The 18,175-nt window shown below is 43.5% G+C and overlaps 1 long non-coding RNA gene across 1 annotated transcript; it reads right to left on the bottom strand.

Annotated features, from left to right (window-relative positions):
* Positions 1 to 3,422: 3,422 nt before the first annotated feature.
* Positions 3,423 to 12,079, bottom strand: LOC143270478 (uncharacterized). The gene is made up of 3 exons (XR_013047656.1): positions 12,002 to 12,079; positions 11,846 to 11,888; positions 3,423 to 11,582 (listed from the first exon to the last, which is right to left on the bottom strand). It is a non-coding gene; the product is annotated as an uncharacterized LOC143270478 (long non-coding RNA).
* Positions 12,080 to 18,175: the final 6,096 nt, after the last annotated feature.

The following is an 18,175-nucleotide window of genomic DNA, read 5'->3' as shown; positions in this document are numbered from 1 at the left end:
GCCCAATGACAGAGAAATGGATGAGATCCACATGAACAACCTGGACATGAGTGAGGGTAATGAAGGGCAAGGGTCGAGGGAAAGAGAGCTTAGGGGAATGGGAGATCCCAGCTGGATCAAGAAAGAGCCAGTTTTGAAGTTGGTACTAGAAGATTCTACCACCAGGAACTGCAAACAGGAGGCCAGCCCCAAGGTTTAAAAACAGGTGGCCAGCCTAGAGTCTTCAAATAGGAGGCCAGCCCCAAGGTCTGCAAACAGGTGGCCAGCCCTGGGGTCTACAAAAAGGTGACCAGCCCAAGGGTCTACACACAGGTGGCCAGCCTCAAGGTCTGCAAACAGGTGGCTGCCACCTTGGTTCTCTTAGAACATAACATCTCCAAGTCTGACACTAGTAGAGTTGAAGAACCCAGGTTCTCAAGACCTCCTTGCAGACAGCGTCAGTAGAGGAGTCTGGAGACCAAGACAGGACCTTGTCCCTCACCAGGAGGAACTACTCCTAGTGGTAACTGCAGCCGGGTGACCATGACTCTGCACTTCTCTCCTACCAGTAGTTGCATGAACCTGTGACTCTTCAAAAGCTACCAAGAATTAAACCAGGGCAGAGATGAGACAGTATTGTCTTCTGTCACCTGACCTGTCCTGAGGTTCCTATTGATGTGAAGAGACACTGCGACCACAGCAATTCTTTTGTTTGTTTTTGTTTTTGTTTTTGTTTTTGAGACAGGGTTTCTCTGTGTAGCTTTGTGCCTTTCCTGGATCTCACTCTGTAGCCCAGGCTGGCCTCAAACTCACAGAGATCTGCCTGCTTCTACTCCCAAGTACTGTCATTAAAGGTGTGCACCACCACTGCCCGGCTAGCAATTCTTATAAAGGAAAACATTGAATTGGGGCTGGCTTATGGTTCAGAGGTTCAGTCCATTATCTTCATGGTCAGGAGCATGGCCGCGTGCAGGCTGACCTGGTGCTGGGGAAGTAGCTAAGAACTCTACATCTGGATCCTAAGGCAACAGGAAAAGAGAAAATGATACTGAGTCTGACTCTAGCATCTGAAACCTCAAATCCCACCCCTAGTGACATACTTCCTCTAATGAGGCCACACCTACTCCAACAAGGCCACACCTCCTAATAGCACCACCTCCTGAGTCTATGGGGGCCACTTTCATTAGAACATCACATGACCCAAATGTGGATGCTCCAGCTCAGTCTAGGAAGCCAGTCCTCCCAAATGCTTTCACACTCTCCCTCTGCCACCAGGCTCTTCTGTGAATGGAGGATGGTATCATCATCAACAGCTCATTCCCTGTGAAGAAAGGAACATTATTATTTTGCTGCCATAATGGAACAATATTGTTTTATTTTCGTGCCACCCATATTTTATAAACGAAGAGATTAAAACTATATTTCCATGTGCAGTGATGAGATAAGCTCCCTGTGAGATATATTTATCAGAGTTTTATAAACAGAGCCAGCATGGTGGTGCACACCGATGGTCCCACCACTCAGGAGGTGGAGGCAGGAGGATCAGGAGTTCAAAGCCAGCCTGGACAACATGAGAAACTGTCTCTAAGAGCAATAATAACAAAGTACTACAAGTAAACAAGAAAGCAGGTCATTGCACTGAGGTAGGGTACCCACAATACAGACCATAAGAAAGTTCTAGAGTAGTTGGAGTTAGAGGGAGGCCATGCTTCACCTGTCCCACTGCCTTAAACAGAAATGATCAGCCAGTGTTTCTTGAGGCATTGCCTGCTTGGCATCCTGTTGGTGTGTCTCCAAGCTTGTAAAACGGAAGCTCAAGAATGCCATGCCTCCCAACTGGAACTCTACAACCAAATCCATGAAGGATGGAGAAAAGGAGGGAAGGGTGGAAAATAGCTTAATCTATGTCGTTGGCCATCACCAGCTCTGGTTTTAGCTGACATAGATCAGACCCTTGGATGGTAACTCAGGCTGAAATCACAGCCATGGGAAGACAGGACAGAGAAAGGGTACAGCCACATCCTCACTCAAGAGTTAAAAAATAAAAAATAAAAGGCTGTCGCTCTAGCATCAGTAAATGCTACGGAGGGTGACAAAATGCCTTTCTGTCTTTGCTGGCAAAGGGCTCACAAGGAGATGGCAGATGGGTTTGCAGGAGCAGGCTGGTGACAGCAGGGCCATTGCACAGAGAGGTTCACAGACGCGTTTGCTCGGGGAACCAGCAGTGAAAAGACGGAGAGAGAAGGGGGAGGAAAAGAAAGAGAGGTGGAGAGATGGGGGAGACACAGGGAGGGAAAGTGACAGAGAGAAACAGAGAGAGACCTTGAGAGGGAGACACAGAGAGGAAAGAGGGGGGAGGAGAGATGAGAGAGAGACATGAAGATGGAGGGAGAGATGAGAGGGAAAGACACTGAGGAGAGAGAGAGAGAGAGAGAGAGAGAGAGAGAGAGAGAGAGAGAGAGAGAGAGAGAGAGAGAGAAGCAAATCCATCTCCCTGTCTCATCCAGAGCTGCAGAGGAGCTGGTCATTAGGTCATTAGTGGATTAGCACTCACCATCCCCCCCAGACACACACACACACACACACACACACACACACACACACACACACACACACACACTTCTGTGTCTCTTCGCACGCCCATCCCTGGACTGTCTAATGGAGCTGAGCACTGACATTTACCGAGGGCTGGGAGACAAATGACACTAATGATATTTTGTTGTTAGTTCAACATCATTTTCATGCAGATTGCAAGTCCGGCTGCACTCATCCCAGGAGCCACAGTGAAAGGCTTTTCTTAAGAGCTACTCTGAAAACGCCTTAGTTCAAGGAAACCAAAACAAGCTAGAGATCTTTCCCCCTGCCAGCCTTGACACTGGAAAGACCTACTATGAACCCCGCAGCCTTGCCTCTCCATGCATGTGGCCTCTAAAAGCCAAGTAAACCTGAAATGCAACACTGGACAGCCCCACGATTATTAATCCCGTCTCCTAAGGAGAAGTCGAACACAAACTCAAAATAGCCCAGAAGTAGCTGGAAGCAACCTAGCCTAGAAATAAATGGGACCTTCGCAGCCCTTGCTTGGAACAAATATCCTCTGCCTACAAATGCCAACTACATACTTGTTAGTAGCCAAATTCATTTGTTCAATAAAATGTAGATTTGAATCAGGGTCCGGAAGCACACTAGATAACACGGGTCAGTGGTGTCTTTTCCCCTTTAAACCTAACATCAGCCTTGGAGACAAATAAAAACATGCTTTTGTTCAGGGTCGGAAGAAAATCAGCGTCTGCCTGGAACAGGGTACATGTTTAGATTGAGTCTGTCATCCACATTTAAATATCAGATTGTTCATGCCTGTATAACATGTGTTTTAGTCAAATCTACCCCCTATTCTCTCCACTCTCTTTACTCCCACCTCTCCCTCCCAATGTGCTCTCTCTTTTTCATTTGAATCCACTGAGTCCCCTCAGTGCTGCCTGCCTGTGAATGGGTGTAGGATTACGTGGAAGGTTCTAGCTACACTGCCAGGAGCGGAAAGGATCCGAAAACTCTCACCCAGTTATGAACCCTGCGAGCTACAGTAATGATCAAGCTAGGAAGATATGCCTATTAGGATAACAGTAGTATGAACATTGTGGAAATAACCACTTTTTTTCTTGGACTTAAAGCCCTTTCCACAAGACAGAACTCATGCCTGGAACTGTTAACTAGGCCAAAACCACATTATTGGCTAGGCCATAGGTTCTAGGTGAGAACCTAATACCGTTATTCTGGTTAAAAACTCAGCATATTACATGTAAAAATATCACTTCCTTTTTCCAGGATTGGATTGTATTATTGCATGCAAGATTGGCTCTTTCTTTCTATTGAGGCAAATACCTATCAGCTAAAGAGTGTGTAAGGCTATGATTTTGGAGGATACTTTTACAATTTATCTAATTACTTCTATAAGGGAAGAGTTAAAAGGCATGATTTATGGAGTGAATGGCTCTTAGATAAATAGAATCTCATGTTCCAAACCCTGAGGCACTGGCCAAGTTAGGTTTGCCTGATGTTGCCCTGATGGACCAGGCAGGCCAAACCTTTGCTCCAACTGAGTCATACCGACAGAAGTAATTTCAAGCCCCATTTAAATAACTATTCATCTTGGCTTGGTCGTGTGCCTATGAACGACCGGGTCTGCTTTAAGAGCTCTGTGTACACAAGCCAGATGCAACCTTCCAGTTATGGTAAAGATTTTGAAGCTTACGTTTAAAAAAAGAAAAAGTATCCTGTGGCAAAGAGTGATGTCAAGCCTGATATTTTAACTTTGATCAAGATATGAAGCTATTAGAGTATTCAATGACCTAAATGCGACAACATTACAAAGCAATGTTCCCCGGTCTGACATATTAATCTACTTGACATTCAACACATTATGCTTTATTTTTATAGAGTGATAGCCATTTCAGAAGGCCAGAGCTTCTGCCTTCCAGCCTGGCCTCTGTATGCCCTGACCGCTTCCATTAATGCACTTATTATTGATATAAAAGGGACACATTTAAATGTCTCAAGGAAAAAAAGTACGCGGGGCTTTCAGGAGAGTTAGCGCAAGGTCAAAGATGTGCACATGATGATAAATCTGCCTTGCCTTTTATTCCATCCTAAATAGACAGATTTTAGATGTTGGTAAAATTACCTCATCTTCAGTAAAACCCCAGCCTATAGCTGCTTCCCCTTTAAGTGGGCTTCTCTCCTTTAAGTAGCTTTGTAAAAAACACAGAAGCAAGCCAAAGGCTCCCACCACAGGTCTCCCCACAGACACCTGCAACCTCATAGGGCACACACCAAAGCTTCTGTCTCACCAACAATTGGTTAAACAGCTTCCAAGTGGGAGGCCCAGTGAGGTGAGCTTTGTGTAAATTATCTCGTGAGCATCGTAACAAAGGTGGGGGACAGCAAACCTTAAGAGTCTCAGGGACAACACTTGGTTTGTGCCACTAAACACGCAGGCCATGTGACTCCTCTTGCCCTCCCCGCTTAACTCATTAACACTTCATCAGGTTACTTTTCCCCAAATCAAACAGACTGTGTGTGTTTATGCATGTGTTTCATGTGTACCTGGATGCACATGCTTGTGGAGGTCACAAGCCAACCCCGAGTGTCAGTCATCAGAAAGATCATTCATTTTATTGAAACAAGGTCTCTCACAGGCCTGGAACTTTTCAATTAATCTAGACTGGCTGGCCAGTGTGCTCAAGGGAATTCTCCTGTCTCTGCCTTCCAAGCTCTAGAATTACAAACACATGCCACCATGCTCAACTTTTTCATAAGAGTTTGGGGGCATCCAACTCAGCTACCTGTGCCTACACCACAAACATTGTACCAAGGAAGCCATCTCCCTAATTGCCCAAACAAGCTTCTGAACCCTAGAACTAAGGAACAAAGCCCGAGTAGGTACCCAGGCTAGCATCATCTGCCATGGCAGTGAGCCACAAGAGGTCCCAACCAGTCAGTCCTCAGATGTGGCATCTTTACCCACCACCCTGGTGTAGCTGCATGAGAGAGTCCAGTGAACCACAGTCCCATGACAGATGGCAGGCGGTTATCTGAGGCCATTAAGTTATACTGGGTGTGTGCATCCAACATTAATATACCGGTTTTCCCGCTAGAGGACATGATGTAGAGTTGCTTTGCCAAATATTGGAGAGAGAACAAGTTCAGACTTCCGGAGCTCAGTTGCCTTCATCACCACAGGTATAACTCACAGTGCCCTCGTCTTCACCAAATGTGCTAGAACATTCTGTCTCAAGTGCACATAGTATACCTTCAAAGTCATCAGTCACGGAGCATTCAATACACACAGGTGCGGATCAGGAGTGCAGATCAGGAGTGCACATTTGTGAAATTCTTCTAAGATTTATTTTCCTGTGTGTGTGTGTGTGTGTGTGTGTGTGTGTGTGTGTGTGTGTGTGTGTTATCTACATAACTCAAGTGTGCAGTTCCCACAGGGGCCAAAAGAGGGCATCAGACCCAGTGGAACTGTAGTCTGTTAGGCGTGAGCCACCTGATGCTGATGCTAGGAACCAAACTCAGGTCCTGTGGAAGAGAAGCAAACCATCTCTGCAGTACCGTGTGTGTGTGTTGAAGTGTCAACATTTTGATCCATCCTTATAGTTTCTAATTGATGTGCATCACAATTTGTTCATGAAAAAAACTAAAAGTCTATTCAGGAATACTGACGGTGGACAAGAACAACACAAACACCATCTTCCATGAATCTTCAACTAGCTACATTGTTTCAATTAATTTGGGAAACATCCATGCAGCACCACAGCTTTGATTTTGAGAGCAAAAGATTGATTTTCTCCATGGTATAAACACAGAGCCTCTCCAGTAGTCATACAGGGCAAACATACAATGTACAAAGAATAAGGGATTGCAACCAATATTTGCTACAAACCCAGCAACTGCCACTTTTGCTTCTGTGATGTTGGGAATGTTTTCTTTTTCTATAAAGCACAACTTTATTGAATTTAATTCACATGAATAAAGCTCTCCCTCTTACAGTGTTTAATTCAGTGGGTTGGAGTCTATGTGCAGATTTTCACACCCATGACTGTGAAGGAGAGAACATACTTTAAAGAGTGGCAACTGTTTCTCCTTCCCTTTGGCTATCAGACCTTTGAAACAATGAACCCCTTAAATTAAAATTTTCTCAGGAATCCCATGCTTGAAAACCTGGATTCTTGTACCAATCAAAGGGGACTCTGTTTCCCAGGAAAAGAATCTACATGATTCTGACAATTTGTCAGCTAACTTTACAGGACAGACTATGATCAGGACCTTGACCAGGACTGTTTAATTATGAATGGTTGTGTCTTCTATTTAAACCTAAACCTCATGTCAGAACCCTCAAAGACAGACTTGGGGCTCACAAGACCCTTTGTATTTGTTCCTCTTCCCAATGTAGTCCTGTTAAATAAATCTGTTTGCTGCTTTTCAGTATTATTTGTCCCTAACAGGCATGTTAAAGGTGGATGACCAAACTCAACTTATTGGGACTTCCAGAACACATATTTTCACCTTAAAAACTCTAGTAACAACATTACCAGTGGCTTATTACTTTCATAACTTCTAAAAGAGACTCTATATCTAGCAGCTATCAATTCCCACTTTTCATGACTCTCCCCTCAATCCCTACAACCACCAATCTACTTCCTTTATGGATTTATAATTTTGAGGGGTTTTGTTTATGAGAGATCATATGGTATTTAAAGTGGCATGCCTGGCTTCTTTCACTTAACAGGATAGGGGTTGAGTAATATTCCATCATATTGATATACCACAGCGTGTTTACCCATTTGTTTGTGGATGGCTATTTGTGTTGTTTCCACTTTGATCTGTTAGTAATACTGCCACTAGGATCATTTACATGCAAGTTTTATATAAAAGCACATTTCCAATTCTATCAGGTATGTTTCTAAGGGTGAAATTGATTCTTGCTCTCTTTATGTCTCGTTCGTCCATGTATCCATGGGCAGGATAAAATATCTACTTTATGAGGTTGTTGTGAAGGTTCAATGAATTGAATCTAACAAAAAACAACTTGGGATATTATTCCAGGACCATAAACATTGAAGCATTTCTCTTCCCATCATGGCTCGGTCTTTATTTCTTTAGTCTCCTTCACAGACTGTGCACAAGCACTACATTGGTTATTGATTGCTTAGAATTTCGAGCTTCTTGGCTCTGAGCTTACTTCTCATTTTTTTTCTTAAATAGAGGCCTCTTTATTCTACTTATTCTTGGCTGGAAGTTTTCATCTTTTACTACTCAACACAAATGTCTTCTTGGTGGCATCTTCTCTGATCCCCTACAAAAAAACAAATTCCTTCCTCACCCACTGGCACAGCTTCCCTGTTTTTTCTGCCATGACTCCATAAGAGACACCAACAACCACTTCACCTGTTAGTATCCACACACCCCCAGCGCACCATGAACAGTTGGACATAGTACCTACAATGTTCTTACTTTGATCTCCTTCATCGGGGACTTTATGCTCACTTTATGCTCAAGAAATACCTTTTGAATAAGAAAATTGGCCAATTAAAATAATTTTGTGTAATAATACTTTATTGGATATAATTTTCTTAATTTCAACAATTATTTTATATTTAGTTTTGGTCTTGTCTTGATTCTAATTTTACCTGTAATGAGTATATAAAGGTATTTTGACAAATCTACTTTGATATTCTGATAGATCAGCACATATATCCAGATGATACACACACACACACACACACACACACACACACACACACACACTTTTAGTGTTTTGAGAAGAAGTGAAAAGGAGTAAAAATCTAAGATGGTATAACACAGGAGCTGTTGATCCAGGGACAGTTAGTTCTGGGAAACATCGATTCATGGGACCTTGAGGAAGTTTCAGATGCAAGTCCTGTATTAGGTTCTGCAAAATAAATAAAAAGCCTACATTGCTTAAGTTCAGCTTGTCCCAAGCTTGTCTCTGTAGCTCTGACCACATTGGTCCTCACCAGCAACTGAACCCTAAAAAATATGAGTATCAGAGGAAATTCTGTGATATATAACACCTAACAAAATCTTTCTGTGCATAAAAATGTTGAATTTGGGAGCTGGAGAGCTCTGTGATTAACAATACCTGCTGTTCTTGCGGAAGACCTGAGCCCACTCCCCAGCTCCCATATCGTTCATCTCACACCATCTATAACTCAAGCTCCAGAGGGCATCTGTCCCACATTTCCAGCATGCACTGGCAACTGTATGTATGTACATGCACACACCACACACACACACACACACACACACACACACACACACACACACACAAGATAAATATATATGATCTAATTATTGTTAAGCATTCAAACAGCAATGAAGCATTTGTGGTAGAAAATGAAATAAACTTCTCACTTGGGTGCCATTTTCCTTACTCCAGGATCACAAAAATCAAACATGTCATTCCCTACCTCCAACAATCAAATTTTACCTGCAAAACCAGTAGTTGCAGAATGGGCCTCTTCCCAGCCTGCCCCTTGAGTCTGCCCATTCTGAAGTATTGCTCCATCATCAAGGAATTCAGGATCACCCCTCTGGCTATCTCTTTGCCCTGCTTTTTTTCCCATCAGAACCAAGTCACTGCCTATCATTTTAGTTATGTTTAATTAATAGTTGTAATTACTAAACTTTATAAAAATAGGAGGTTCATGAGGGCAGACTTTACCATTTGGTCAGCTCCCCTGTCCCTAGCTCTTTAAGATAGTCAGTGTTGGGAAACAATTTCCTCAAAGTCGAAACACTTTATCATGGAGGGAAGCTCCTTAAGAATCAGGAAGTGAACAACTCACAAGTCTCAGGAAGTACCAAAAACTGACCAGATGCACAAGACCCTCCATCCCCAAGGCTATTCAGCAACAAGGACTACTGAGGAGACTTGAACCAGGAAAACTGCTTAGATGAGAGTCCTGAAAGAGACTCTTGACTGTCAAGTACCTTCAAATAGTAAAGAGTTTCAGATTTCTTGAGTCTTTACCCATTCTGTGGTAGGCTTTTGGCAATACAGCTATCTTTGAGTCCTCTATTCTTCTGTAAGCAACCCCTCCACTCATATACCTGTCAGAAGCCCAATAAAGTCATTAGTTCACCAAGATGGACCTTGGTGATAGCATAACTTTAAGTCAGTTGCCAGTTTCCTATCTGGTGTGACACTTGTTCACATCTCCCCAGGAATAGTGCCACACAACAGCCAAATGCAATGAGCCCTGTAACCATATCTGCTGGAGGACCAGGTAGCACACCACTGGAACACTAGTTTCCACTCTCTTCCCCTCTTTGTCCTGTCACCCATTGTGACAGATGCTAAGTGACTGTGGACAAACCCTCCTCCTGCTATGTCTGGTCACGATGTCAGGGCGCAGCCAAACATGGCTGTAGATCTGTACAACCAAGCCTCCCCTGGAAGCTTGGAACTGATCAAGAGTTTTCAAATCACCTCCCATCTCATCAGAGGCCAGCTCCAGAATCAGAAGAGCACTAAGAACCAGGGGAGGAGGCTGGAGAGATGTCTCAGGAGTTAAGAGCCCTGGATGCTCTTCCAAAGGGTTAAATTAACAAGGGTTAAATTTCCAGCACCCACATGGTGGCTCACAATCATCTGTAACTCCAGTTTCAGGGATCTGATGCCTCTTTTGGCTTCCAAAGGCACTGAATATATACATACAAAACATTTGTGCATATAAAATTTAAAACATGAGCAGAAAGTTCTGCACACTATATTTGTGAGTGTTGATTGTAAGAAGGAATATATCAACATACGCCTGGGATTAATTTCATGGAAATCAATAAAATGGCACTAGCAGAAAAACTAATGTTCCCTGTGTCCCCTTACCACCATTACCTCCTCCCCCAAGAGAAAAGATAGAAAGGAAAGGAGTCCCTACTCAGGGTCTGATGTGAGAGGGTTGCCAGGGACCCTGCAGTAGACATACACACTTGCATCCCACATCTCCCTCTACAGGTGCACTTGCTTCAAGGGACATTGCATGGCTCTCTGGAGGCTCTCTGGTTGTCCAGGCCAACCCCCTCCTAGAGGTCCTAGTGTAAATGTTCTGCTCCAGTAATGGGGACAGAGAGATAGCCAACATGTCAATAGGTCTTGAAAACCAGAGAGACAAATAAAAGAGGACCTGAAGTCAGACGGAGATGGAGAGCGCAAGTTATGAAATTTTTGAGCTCATTTTTATCATCTACAAACTTCCCCATAAACTCTGTCCCAGGTGGCTGGGCAAACACTTGAGCCTTGAAATGAAATCTTGGAGTTATCCCGTCACTCACACGGACTAAACCCATCCTGAATTGTGTAATAAACTTTAGCCTTTGGCATTTTATGATTTTGAGACTCATATTGCCCTACTTGTTTTATAGTTTATCTTCTAAGCTATTTGTGTTTTCTTTATATTTTTTGTGTCAACTTTTTGAAAAAGAAGCATTACATAAACCTCACAGTGAGGCAGTGAGGGGACAGCATGTATGCTGTGGTTTTTATTACATGTAAATAAGAATTTACTTTGTTTCATGTTTTTAATTTTCTAAACTATTTCCTAGAGTGCTATATTGGATAAAATGTTTATGTACTATCTTATTTGGGGGAAAATACCATTGGTTTGCAGCTACCCCCAGAAAGCTATAATTATACAATTATTATTCTTGCTGAAACATTTTTAAAATCTTCTTCATGTGTATGTATTTCAAATTTCCAATGTGGACAGGGGCACAAGGCAAGAAAATGAGGATAAATAATGTACAGGCCCAGAGAAGGCTCAATGTGCATTTCTCCTGATTCCTTCTACTCCAAAATGAATATGTAAATCTATATTTATAGATCTTCATGCATGTGTTTATGGATGAATGTCTAAGTGCCTGTCAGCATATGTGGAATATCTGTATGTACATATCTACACATATAAATATACATACATATTGGTAATCATATCCTACGATGTTTTCTTTACTTTCTTCACAGAATGTAATGAGCATCTTAATTTCTTTTTGCTTTCCAACAATTCTCCAAACCTGAGGGTCTTGAGGAAAAAAATGAATTATTGACAGCATACTTCATGGGTTTCCTTATCCTAAATGCTTCCTGAATGACTCTGACCCCTGCTTGTCTATTGTTTAACTAGTTTTAAGTGATGCATGCCTTAATGAAAGATGCTTGGAGGATGGACATGAAGATGCTTGGAGGACAGAGAGGTGTGACAGAATGTGGTGGCTGTATTGGCTCTACAAGGTGGCTGCTGAAGGTACAGAGGAGACACAGGGGATTCAAGATTTCAAAACGTACCTTGTGCTTCTCAGTACATAATAGATTCCACAGAAGTATCAAACTAGATTGCAAAATAGCAAAACAGAAGAGAAAAAAGAAAGAGAGACTTTAACTAATTAGAAAAGTTCTACATTCAAATAGTGTAGGGAAAAGGGGCTGGCTAAAGAAACCCACCCTGACCCTGGAGGCCAAAACTAGGGAAAGATGGCTCAGATAAAACCAGTGAAAGAAACAAAGTTTGGTTCAAATCAGAGCCATCTCTGGCCCTGGCCAACCGACTTATGAAACCAACCAATCACAGAGTAGCACCCTGGCCCTGGGCTCAGTGAGATCAGAGTCATCTCAGCCCCTGGCAAACTGACTTGTGAAACCAACCAATCACAGAGCAGGACAGTAGAATCCTGGCCCTGGGGCCCAGGACCAGGGAAAGAAACACAGAGTGGGTTGGGACCTGAGCCAGAGAAATGAACCAAGGAAACATGCCCTGACTCTGAAACCAAAGAAACACTCTTTGCTCCTAGAATCAGAGTCAGTGAAAGAAATGAGCCCAGGCCTTAGAATAAGTGTCAAACAGCTAATTAAAGCCATTGAAAAATACAGTTTGGCTCAAATCAGAGCCATCTCTGCCCCTGGCCAACTGACTTGTGAAACCAACAAATCACAGAGCAGGACAGTAGAATCCTGGCCCTGGGGCCCAGGACCAAGGAAAGAAACACAGCCTGGGTTTGGGACCTGAGCCAGAGAAATGAACACTTTATCCCCAAACCCAGAACCAAGGAAACACGCCCTGACTCTGAAACTAGTCCCAAAATAACACCCTTGATCCCTAGAATCAGAGTCAGTGAAAGAAATGTGCCCTGGCCTTAGAGGTAGTGTCAAAGGCCAAGAAAGGCCAGTAAAAGAAACACAATTTGGCCCTGAAATCAGGGCCACCTCTGTCCCTAGCCCACAAAACTGGCCAATTCCGGGGCAGAAATAAAACTAACCAATCACTGGTTGACTCCACCCCCAAGACATATTAACTGCCCTGCCTGGTCAGTTGTGAGCTGTTCTCTCCACCCTGGTAGAGGCAGCTATTCTCCTGGACTCCTTCCCAAATAAATCTCTTTCTCAAAAGAGTTTTAGGTGTGAAGATCTTCATTCACTAGCATAGAGAAGACCCTTGCTGAGACCTCCCTCGGTGAACAGAGCAAGGAGGAGCTAAAAGAGCTAAAAAAGTAATACTTTTCTCCTGAGTCGAGGAGATTGCTACATTTTTGCAATTTCTTAGACCAGAGAAACAGAGCTCTGCTAGAAAGTCCCCTTATGTGGGGGCTGAGCAAAGCTCAGCTGTAGTGGCTCTCCAGGAGAGGAGCAGGATTGCAATATTCTGTGGGAAGACTATCCCCCTTCACATCAGGTATAGCCTGACTTTTCCCGAACAGTCAGGATACCCTTCCCTGGTGAAGCAGTTCTAGGCATGACTCTCCTGAGCAGTCAGGAAATTTCCTTTCCAGGGTTGGGCTGCTTCTCTGCAGCTCCAACTGTCAGAGCTGTGTTAAACAGCTCCAGGTATCCAGGATACCTCTCCCTCCAGGTTTGGGCTGCCTCTTTGCAGCTCCAGCCACTAGAGCTGTCCTAAGCAGCTTAAGGTGTTGCCTGACTCCCAGGTAGTCAGGACACCTCTCCCCAGAGTTGCAACACTCACATTTTGGTGCTGAAAACCAGGAGCAAACCCACAGAGTTGCAATTTACTTACAAATAATAAGGCCACTGGCTAGCTGTTCTGGAAATTTAAATATGAGGAAAGTCCCAGAGTGGATATGGTGGTGCATGCCTAGGATTCCAGTGCTTGTGAAGTGGTGGCAGGAGACAAGAGCAACTCAGCTACAGAATGAGTCTGAGGCCATCCTACACTGCAGGAGACCCCGTTTGATGAAGAAAAAACTACCCATACTTCACAATAACGTGAGACAAACTTGCGGGGAATGTTCTAAAACATAGTGAAGTTAAAAATCAGTCTCTTTAGTACACTCCGATTGTGACCTCAAACCTCCTGTTTGTACCTCTGGAATCCATGTGTACTCTTATTTTCTACCCTCTTAGGGGCTATTGACTGGAACCGTAAGCAATCAAGCTCATACACGTGGCCTTATTAAATGGGATGCATACATCAGCAAAGTCACCAGCACCATCCAGATGAATCAAGGATCCTCCTAGGTCTTGGTGGTCCTTCTGCCCATCTGCATCCACCTACAGGAAAGCACAGATGTGTTTTCCGCATGTGTGCAACTTGACATCCGTTTCTTACCATTGATTACAGATGGGAACCTGCTTGTATTTTCACCTGGCTCCTTTCACTCAGCACAGTAACCTTGCATTCTCCTTCTTTTGTGGGGAAGCTTATTCCTGTGATTGGTGTGATATTCAGTCATAAAAGCAATCCTTAAAACATTTAACCATTCACTCATTAGGTAGCCTTTTGGCTATTTTGTTTGTTTGTTTGCTTGCTTGCTTGCTTGTTTGTTTTGAGAGACAGGGTTTCTCTGTATAGATTTGGCACCTGTCCTGGAACTCACTCTGTAGCCCAGGCTGGCCTCAAACTCACAGACATCTGCCTGCCTCTGCATCCTGAGTGTTGGGATTAAGGGCCTGCACCACCACCACCTGACTCATTTGGCTATTTTTAAACAAACAAAAAAAACCCTTTTACTTTACTTATCTGTGTCACTGTCATTAAAGAGGTTATGTTTTTGTTGTTGTTGTTTTGTTTTGTTTTGTTTTTGGACTGGGTCAGTGCACTTGCTGTCAAGGCTGAATTTAATCCCTGAAACTTACATGGTAGAAAAAAAGAACTGACTACAAACAATTGTCCTTTGACCTTCACACACACGCTATGCACACATTTTAAAAAAGACCAGATAGAACAAAGAGAAAATTTGTTTTAAAAAAAGAAGTATCCCTGTGTTAATAGTCATCTTTCAAACTGAAGAAATTATTCATCTTAGAGTTTAGGTACATTATTTTATCTCATTTTATTGTTTTCTTTCCACTTCTCATGCTTCTGCCTCCCTGTAGGTAATTTCATTTTTTAAAGTTTCTTTTGTTTTATCAGTAGCGTTATTCAAAGTATTTTTATGTAATGAGTATCCATTTAAAATGCTTACATAGTCTATGTATGTCTGCATTTTTCTGGTTGGATTTAAGGTATGGAAATCTTCACTTTCATGTTTACAGGTGGTTTTGGTGCATGTATGTCTGTGCATCCTGTGTGTACAGCACCCGTGGATACCAAGAAGAAGGCATCAGATGGTTTTGAGCCACCATGTGGGTGCTGGGAATCCTCCAGCTCCCCCTAAAAATCTTTTCTTTTTAAAGATTAATTTTATGCATATGAGTGTTTGTCTACATGTGTGTATGTGCCAACACAGACCAGAAGAGGGCATCAGATCCTTGAAACTGAAGTTACAGATAGTTATGAGTCGCCATATGGGTGCTGGGAATCAAAGCCAGGTCCTCTGCAAGAGCAGCTAATGTTTTTAACCACTGAGCCATCTCTCCAGCTCACTGAAGTATAAAAATCTTGTACCCCATTATTCTACCTCATTGATAATATAACTAACTGTCTGAAATTTCCTATGCATACCCCTAAGATCACATTAGACATTGCTACTATTTTTTTGCTTCAGTGGTCAAATTTAATTTAGAAAACTCCAGGGATGTAGTGGGGACTCAGAGTTATTTACCTACTTGCAACTTGTGTTTTCAATTTTGCTTTCTGATAATGCAGAAAGCCTTCTTTTGCCATTTCCTCTTTGTCTAGAGGGTCTTGCACAGTTCTTCCTTTGAGGGTATTTCTGCAGGTTAAAATTTCAGTTTTCTTGTGTCTAAGACAGGCTGAATCATCCCTTCGAGCCTGAAAGGTTATTTTCTGGGGATTAAGAAAGAGTCCTGGCTGGGTGGCTCTCTTCCTTTAGCACTTAAGAAACAGCACCACTTCTTTCTAGCTTCAGAGACCTCCCCTGACATTTGAACTGCCCCTCCCCCCAGGAAAAGTCTCTCCTGTTCCAGTTTTCCCTCTTCCTCTTAGTTCCCTTCAGCCTTTACAAGTCTGATTGTTTTATCTTGGTGTGTATTTCTTTGCTTTTCCCCACTCAGGGTCTTCTCACCTTCTTTCCACTCTGAAGATTTCTGGATTGCTTGCTTGTTTACTTGCTTGCTCATTTATTTGCTTATTTTATGACCAAATTTGGAAAGATTTTAACCACTGTCTTTAGAAATCTTTCCAACAATACCTTTTCTAATTCCCACCTGGCACCATAGTGCCACAATTGCCCTGTCTTCTATTACTAGCCAGTTTCTGACCCTGTTGTTGGGGTTCGGGTCTTAAATTCCAGGCTCATTTATCAGGGATGTTAATAGAAGGCATCCTAGTTGTGAGTAAATTGGTTGCAACTCTGTGGGTTTGGTCCCTGGTTTTGGCACCAACAATGTAAGTAAATTTGTTGTAACAACTCTGGGGGAACGTGTCCTGACTACCTGGGGGTCAGGCAAAACCTTCAGCTGCTTAGGACAGCTCTGATGGCTGAAGCTGCAAGGACACAGTTCAGCCCTGGAGGGTGAGGTATCTCAGACACCTCGAGCTGCTCATTATAACAGTTCTTCCCTGAAGGTGTCCCAGACACCTGGAGCTGTTTAGCACAGCTCTGAGAGTTGGACCTACAAAGAAGCATCCCAAACCTGGAAGGGAAATTTTTCTAACTTCTCAGGAAAGTCAGGCCTGGAACTGATGGGGATGGTCTCCCCGCAGGATATAGCAATCCTGCTCCTCTCCTAGAGAGCTGCTATAGCTGAGCTTTGCTCAGTCCCCTCTTAAGGGGGGCTTCCTAGCAGAGCTCTGCTCTCCAGCCAAGACGATGCTTCTTCTGCTTCACTCTGCAAAAAGGGAACCCCCTGCAGAAATGTAGCAATCTCCTCTGACTCCAGAGAAAAGTGTTACTTTCCAGCTCTCTCTTGCTCAGTCCACTGAGGGACATCTCAGCAAAGATCTTCTGTTCAGTTCCTCCTTGCTCTGCTCTTTCAGCTCTCCCTTGTTTTGTCCACTGGGGAACATCTCAGCAAGGATCTTCTCTATGCCAATGAATGAAGATCTTTACACCCAAAACTCTTTTGAGAAAGAGATTTATTTGGGAAAGAGGAGTCCAGGAGAGTAGCTGCCTCTACCAAGATTGAGAGAACAGCTTTTTTTCTAACTGACCAGGCAGGGTGGTTTACACAGGAAGTCTTAGGGGTGGAGTGAACCAGGGGTTGACTTGGAGTCCAGTGTTTTAACTGGCCTGCTCTGTGATTGGTTGGTTTCACAAGTCAGTTGGCCAGGGCAGAGATGGCTCTGATCTGACTGAGCCAAACTGTGTTTCTTTCTGCCCTGATCTAAGCCATCTTTCCCTAGTTCTGGGCTCCAAGGTCAGGGTGGGTCCCTTTAGCCAGCTCCTTTTCCCCACACTAGTTTCTGTGTAGGCCTGCGTATGCTTGCCTGCAGCGTGTTACCAATGTATGGGTGTGCCTGAACCCACCTGTGTGGTGTCATGAGCCTGAATACGTCCCCTCATCTGCCTGTCTAATGGTACGGTATGTCCTATCTGCCCACAGCTCCTCAGAATCCCTTCATGAGATCTTCCCTCTGGGTATCAGAGCATACGGAAGAGTTTATTTTTATCTCAAGTACCAGAGGGAGAGGCAATAATGGTGAAGGAGGCATGGCTGCAGACAGCCAGAGCAGGAAGTTGAGAACTCACATCTTTAGCCATGTGCTTCCAAGCAGGGAGAGAACGACAAATGAGGTAATGAGACCATAAATCCTCAAACGATGCCCCCTCCCTCCCCCAGCATTGTACTTCCTCCAGCAAGGCTCCACCTTCTAAAAGTTTCATAACCTCACAAACAGCGCCACCAACTGGGGACCACGTGCTCACACATCTGAGCCTATGGGGGACATCCCCCCCCCTGGCCCCGACTATATCCTTTATATTGTTCTATTTCTTTTCTGAAATGTCTAACTTGTCAGCTTGCTCCTGATTGTTCTTCGAAGCATTTTAAGATCTATGTCTGCTCATTTTAACATTGCACACTGTTGTTATTGACTTGTAGATGAATTGCTAAATGGCCTTATTAAATTTAAAAAAAAAAAAAAAAACGGAGCCAGATATCGGGGTTAAAACCTGAGAGATCAGAGGAGTGGGAAAAGCCACAAGCCAACCTCACCTTTCCAACCCTCAGCTTCCAAAAGAAACCTACTTCCTGTATACCCATGCCTATATGCCTTTCTGTTCTGCTATCTCATTTGCTCTCTCTGTCCAGCTCCATCACTTC

Source organism: Peromyscus maniculatus, chromosome 23, assembly GCF_049852395.1.
Source record: "Peromyscus maniculatus bairdii isolate BWxNUB_F1_BW_parent chromosome 23, HU_Pman_BW_mat_3.1, whole genome shotgun sequence".
Lineage (NCBI taxonomy): Eukaryota > Metazoa > Chordata > Mammalia > Rodentia > Cricetidae > Peromyscus > Peromyscus maniculatus.
Note: the sequence above shows the minus strand (reverse complement) of the source record. Positions and strands in the feature narration are given on the sequence as shown.